This window comes from Scylla paramamosain, unplaced genomic scaffold, assembly GCF_035594125.1.
Source record: "Scylla paramamosain isolate STU-SP2022 unplaced genomic scaffold, ASM3559412v1 Contig114, whole genome shotgun sequence".
Classification (NCBI taxonomy): Eukaryota; Metazoa; Arthropoda; class Malacostraca; order Decapoda; family Portunidae; genus Scylla; species Scylla paramamosain.
In genome coordinates this window covers 25001-32500 of record NW_026973779.1, presented here as the reverse complement: position 1 = coordinate 32500, position 7500 = coordinate 25001, and positions in this window count along the sequence as shown.

Below are 7500 nucleotides of genomic sequence, written 5' to 3'. Positions count from 1 at the left end.
CATAACCATGTTCACTATCACTATCTGAGCTAAGAAAAGAAACCATTATTAATTATAACCATCTTTCTCACTTCATCAGGTCTTCTCCAAGTATTATTATTATTATCATTATTATTATTATTATTATTATTATTATTATTATCATTATTATTATTATTATTATTATTATTATTATTATTATTATTATTATTATTATCATTGACTTATTTCAATGATCACGCCCCTCATCGTTCTCAGTTTCTCATAAAACAAAATATACATTGAGATGAAAAAGACGCTCAACATATCACAATAGGCAACACATCTAATCAACTCTCCACTGTGACACACAGCAGGTACATTAGTAGAAATATAGTATACATATTTATTCTCGGTCACTTGCGTGCCTGACTAAATAATAATAATAATAATAACAAATAACTAACTCGAAAATAAATACACTACTTGCTTATTATTGATATACCAGTATAGTCTACACAACTCTCTAGATGTTTGAACGTGTGGCTCCGAAGAGGAGCCGGATTGATGGTGATATTGGCTGAAGGGGAGGGAGGCCCTTTATTTACTTCTTCTCAGTCTTCTTGGGAAGGAGCACGGCCTGAATGTTGGGCAGCACGCCACCCTGTGCAATGGTGACTCCGGAGAGGAGCTTGTTAAGTTCCTCGTCGTTGCGGATGGCCAGCTGCAGGTGACGTGGGATGATGCGAGTCTTCTTGTTGTCACGGGCGGCATTGCCGGCAAGCTCAAGGACTTCAGCAGCCAGGTACTCCATAACTGCCGCAAGGTACACGGGGGCACCAGCACCCACGCGCTCGGCGTAGTTGCCTTTCCTTAGAAGGCGATGAATCCTGCCGACCGGGAACTGGAGTCCAGCACGACTGGAACGGGACTTTGACTTTCCCTTCACCTTTCCTCCCTTGCCGCGTCCAGACATGATAATGGATGTTGTGGTAGTAGTAGTAGTAGTAGTAGTTGTTGTTGTTGGTGATAAATGAGGAGCGCGAGTACTCTAACCTCGTCGGTAGCTCTGCGAGCAAGTAGTGAATTTTGGGAAAAACGGCTATATATACGCGAGATCAGATCGGCCCAGAGCGCGTCTGGACCAATCAGGACGCTCGCTGAGGTGGCGACTCCTGATCCTGAGTAGGCACGCTAATATATATACCACTTTTCAACTGAGAAAACGCACACTCGTTCTCACAGCAGTACGGCGACACTATGCCTCCCAAAGCATCAGGAAAGGCTGCCAAGAAAGCTGGCAAGGCACAGAAGGCCATTGCCAAGGGCGACAAGAAGAAGAAGCGCAGGAGGAAGGAGAGCTACTCCATCTACATCTACAAGGTGCTCAAGCAAGTCCACCCAGACACTGGCGTGTCCTCCAAGGCCATGTCAATCATGAACTCGTTCGTGAATGACATTTTCGAGCGCATCGCTGCCGAGGCATCCCGCCTGGCACACTATAACAAGCGCTCCACCATCACCAGCCGGGAAATCCAGACCGCTGTCCGTCTTCTTCTGCCTGGTGAACTGGCAAAACACGCTGTTTCTGAAGGCACCAAGGCTGTTACCAAGTATACCTCCTCAAAGTAAACAGGCGGCCAGTATACTGCTGCCAGTATAAAATAATACCCGGCTCCATTGGAGCCACACTTGAAAAGGAAAAAAGATACGATATAGACAAATGCATTATTATTATAATTATTGTTATTATTATTAATATTATTATTATTATTATTTTTATTATTATTATTATTATTATTATTATTATTATTATTATTATTATCATTATTAATAATATTAATATTGTTGTTTTTATTATGATTATTATTATAATAATTATTGTATCATTATTATTATTATTATTATTATTATTATTATTATTATGCTTATTATTATCGTGATTATTATTCTGTGGAGATAAAGAAAAGATAAAAAAAAAATAGAGATAAAGAAAGATAAAAATTCTCCCAAGTGAAAGAGATATGGCCATGGAAGAGGGAATAATAATAATAATATAAAAAAAAAAAAAGGGGGGAAGGATATTGAGTTGAAAGTCGATACCTGATACTGAAAGATGGAAAATAAATATTTTCTTCCACAAAACCAAACAGATTGTCTATGAAAATTCTTTAATGAAAGAGATGTTTGGCCCTAAAAAGGGCCTAGATATTGCTGTTATGAAGATCATTCGTGGATGACTTCTTAGGCACGCTCGCCACGGATGCGACGAGCCAGTTGGATGTCCTTTGGCATGATAGTCACGCGCTTGGCATGGATGGCGCACAGGTTGGTATCCTCAAACAGACCCACGAGGTAAGCCTCGGAAGCTTCCTGGAGAGCCATGACAGCAGAGGACTGGAAGCGGAGGTCAGTCTTGAAATCCTGAGCAATTTCACGCACCAGGCGCTGGAAAGGCAGTTTCCTGATAAGCAGCTCAGTGCTCTTCTGATAACGGCGGATCTCACGGAGAGCAACGGTTCCAGGCCTGTAACGGTGGGGTTTCTTGACACCTCCAGTGGCTGGAGCAGACTTGCGAGCTGCCTTTGTAGCAAGCTGCTTGCGGGGCGCCTTGCCACCAGTGGACTTGCGAGCCGTTTGCTTGGTACGTGCCATAGTTGTGGTAACAACAACTCACAACGAACACTCAGCTGAGTCTGCCCGCGCTTCCCACAAAATCCCTTTATATATGAATCGGGTGGGCCCGACGACTCCAACCCTGCCTTGTGATTGGTCAGAAACGTCCAGTGAGGCTCATCGCCCACGCAGTCACCGCATGAAAGATGTGATCATTATTGTTAGTCTAATTCATTTTGTTCTTATTCTTATTCTTATTCTTATTCTTTCTTCCCTCATTCATAACAAATCTTGGAAAATATACAGCAGAACTGACATGTCATTTAAAATTCTAAGACAATTAGCAAGAAAGTTGTGATATTCTTATTTTTTTCATTCTTTTTATTCTATTTTTTTCTTATTCTTGTCATAATTAATATTGTTATCTTTATTATTTTCATTTTTTTTTATTATTCTTCCTTATCTTATTCTTATTTATCCTACTTTTAGAGAGATGAGGCTTGTGCGGTCACCCATCCAAGTTCTGCCCGGACCCCCTGCTTAACCTTGCTGATCCCGCCGTCAGCTGATTGGTCAAGAGCGGAGAACAAGGTGTTGGGAGGGCTTATTTCTCTTATTCTTATTCTTTCCTGTATTGTTGTTGCATTGTTGTGCTGAAAATGTTGGAAAATATGCACTAAAATTAACCCTTCATTCATAATTCTACGACAATTAGCAAGAGAGATATATTATTACTTTTTTCCCTTATTTTTGTTCTTTTTATTCTTAATCTTCTTTTTTTTATTATAGTTGTTATTGTTATTTTATTATTTTCGTTTTTCGTTCATTCTCCTCATTCTTATTGCTATTTTTTTCTATTCTCAGAGAGATGAGGCTTTTGTGGTCACCCATCCAAGTTCTTCCCGGACCCCCTGCTTAACTGCGCTGATCCCGCCGTTAGCTAATTGGCCAAGACCGGAGAACTAGGTGTTGGGAGGCCTTCTTTCTATTATTCTTATTCTTTCTTCCCCCATTCATATCGTTGTATTGGAAATGTTGGAAAATATACAAAAGAATTCACCCTTCTATGACAATTAGGAAGAAAGACATGGGATGCTTTCTTTCTTTTTTTTTATATTCCTTTATTGTAATTTTTCTTATTCTTGTTATAATAATTCTTACTGTTATCTTTATTACTTAAAATTTTCGTTCATTCTCCCTATTCTTATTCTTATTTTTTTTATTTATTTATTTTTTTTCAGACAGATGAGGCTTGTGTAGTCACCCATCCAAGTATTGCCCGAAACCCCTGCGTAATCTCGACGATTTCATTTGACAATACCTATTTACTTATTTATTTATTATTATATTTATTAAAAAAAAAAAAGAAGAAAAGAAGATGAAGAATAAGGTATGTAATCGAAATACTCTCTCTATACTGTAGCAATAGTTTAGCTGGATGTACTTGTATTGTGTCAAAAATACTTGCAATATCTGCAATTGTAACCTGCAGTGTCGGCATAATGCATAATTAAGCAATGAAAAGAAAAATTAATAAAAGAATAAATGAAAAAAAGAAAGAAAAAAAGATACAATTAACAATTAAATATATTAGCTACCCCTCTACGTTTCTTTATCACTGCAGAAAAATGGAAACATTTTAACGTAGACTTGTCAAAATTCAACTGAAATTAAGGGTTAAATAAGGATTGTCACCCCTTCCCCAGAGGATATTCATTGTCTTTTAATATATATATATATATATATATATATATATATATATATATATATATATATATATATATATATATATATATATATATATATATATATATATATATATATATATATATATATATATATTCTTTTTATTTAAAGTCTTATTTAGAGAGAGAGAGAGAGAGAGAGAGAGGTAACGTCCTTGAGGATAGCAGCTCGTCTACGCTCCGCTCAGTGATCAGCGTTAGAATGTAATTCCTCATTTCTTTAAAAAAAAAAAAAAAAAAAAAAAAACAGAAACTTTATTTAGGGGGCTTGCTGGAAACAAACTACAATGGAGGAAAGAACAATATGTCTGCTATATGACCCACCCAGTTACATTTTCAAGAAGCAAACGCAAGTTGGAAAATACGAGGAAGATAAATTTTCATTTATATACGTTTTATGGTAATTTCTGCCACGCCTTCCTCTATTCATCAAACGTCACTGACACTTATTCCCTTTATTTTTTACTTTACAGAATCTTTTGTAGGGCAAGACTCTAGAGGATATGTGCTTTCATAAATTCTATAATGCTTTGCTTATCATAGAGACATAAAAAAAAAAAATAATAATAATAAAAATAAATAAATTAATTAATTTAAAAAATCAAAATAAATAGATATATAAATTAATTAATCAATCAAATAAATTTCTATGCTTCACCTTTATAGCATTCGTATGAATGTCAAAACAAAACAAAAAATATAAATATAAATAATAATATGAAAAAAAAAAATTACTAAATATATGAAAAATAGCATTACTACTACTACTACTACTACTACTACTACTGCTACTACTACTACTATTTTTTTTTTTTTTTTATGTAGGAAGGACACTGGCCAAGGGCAACAAAAATGTAATAAAAAAAATGCCCACTGAAATGCCAGTCCCATACAGGGGTCAAAGCAGTGGTCAAAAAATGATGAATAAGTGTCTTGAAACCTCCCTCTTGAAGGAATTCAAGTCATAGGAAGGTGGAAATACGGAAGCAGGCAGGGAGTTCCAGAGTTTACCAGAGAAAGGGATGAATGATTGAGAATACTAGTTAACTCTTGCGTTAGAGAAGTGGACAGAATAGAGGTGAGAGAAAGAAGAAAGTCTTGTGCAGCGAGGCCACGGAAGGAGGGGAGGCATGCAGTTAGCAAGATCAGAAGAGCAGTTAGCATGAAAATAGCGGTAGAAGACAGCTAGATATGCAACATTGCGGCGGTGAGAGAGAAGCTGAAGACAGTCAGTTAGAGGAGAGGAGTTGATGAGACGAAAAGCTTTTGATTCCACCCTGTCTAGAAAAGCAGTATGAGTGGAACCCCCCTCAGACATGTGAAGCATACTCCATACATGGACGGATAAGGCCCTTGTACAGAGTTAGCAGCTGGGGGGGTGAGAAAAACTGGCGGAGACGTCTCAGAACACCTAACTTCATAAAAGCTGTTTTAGCTAGAGATGAGATGTGAAGTTTCCAGTTCAGATTATAAGTAAAGGACAGACCGAGGATGTTCAATGTAGAAGAGGGGGACAGTTGAGTGTCATTGAAGAAGAGGGGATAGTTGTCTGGAAGGTTGTGTCGAGTTGATAGATGGAGGAATTGATTTTTTGAGGCATTGAACTATATCAAGTTTGTTCTGCCCCAATGAGAAATTTTAGAAAGATCAGAAGTCAGGCGTTCTGTGGCTTCCCTGCGTGATATGTTTACCTCCTGAAGGGTTGGACGTCTATGAAAAGACGTGGAAAAGTGCAGGGTGGTATCTTCAGCGTAGGAGTGGATAGGACAAGAAGTTTGGTTTAGAAGATCATTAATGAATAATAAGAAGAGAGTGGGTGACAGGACAGAACCCTGAGGAACACCACTGTTAATTGATTTAGGAGAAGAACAGTGACCGTCTACCACAGCAGCAATAGAACGGTCAAAAAGGAAACTTGAGATGAAGTAAACAGAGAGAAGGATAGAAACCGTAGGAGGGTAGTTTGGAAATCAAAGCTTTGTGCCAGACTCTATCAAAAGCTTTTGATAATTATGTCCAAGGCAACAGCAAAAGTTTCACCAAAATCTCTAAAAGAGGATGACCAAGACTCAGTAAGGAAAGCCAGAAGATCACCAGTAGAGCGGCCTTGACGGAACCCATACTGGCGATCAGATAGAAGGTTGTGGAGTGATAGATGTTTAAGAATCTTCCTGTTGAAGATAGATTCAAAAACTTTAGATAGGCAGGAAATTAAAGCAATAGGATGGTAGTTTGAGGGATTAGAACGGTCACCCTTTTTAGGAACAGGTTGAATGTAAGTAAACTTCCAGCAAGAAGGAAAGGTAGTGTTGACAGACAGAGCTGAAAGAATTTGAATAGGCAAGGTGCAAGCATGGAGGCATTGTTTCGGAGAACAATAGGAGGGACCCCATCCGGTCCATAAGCCTTCCGAGGGTTTAGGCCAGCGAGGGCATGGAAAACATCATTGCGAAGAATTTTAATAGGTGGCATGAAGTTGTCAGAGGGTGGAGGAGAGGGAGGAACAAGCCCAGAATCGTCCAATGTAGAATTTTTAGCAAAGGTTTGAGCAAAGATTTCAGCTTTAGAAATAGATGCGATAGCAGTGGTGCCATCTGGTTGAAATAGAGTAGGGAAAGAAGAAGCAGCAAAGTTATTGGAGATACTTTTTGGCTAGATGCCAGAAATCACGAAGGGAGTTAGAGAGAGAGAGAGAGAGAGAGAGAGAGAGAGAGAGAGAGAGAGAGAGAGAGAGAGAGAGAGAGAGAGAGAGAGAATGTGTGTGTGTGTATATGTGTCGGTTGGGTTGTGAAGGATGGGAAAAACCAGCAAGCCTCGGCTCCACTGACTGATCGATACTTGAATGTAATTCAAGTAAGGCGAAGTTAGGTTAGATTAGGTCAGGTCAGGTTAAGTTAGGTTAGGTTAGGTTAATTTAGGTTAGGTTGTTAGTGTTAGTTTAGGGTAGTTTAGGTGATGTTACGTTATGTTAGGTTAGGTTAGGTTAAGTTAGGTTATGTTAGGTTAGGTTAGGCCAGCTTTGCTTAATTTAGGTTAGGTTAATTTAGGATATTATAGGTTAGGTTCATTTAGGTGAAGTTTGGTTACATTAGGTTAGGTAATGTTAATTTAAGTTAGATTAGGTTAGTCAGGTTAGGTGAAGTTAAGTTAGGTTAGGTTAGGAACAACAATAAAAAGAAAG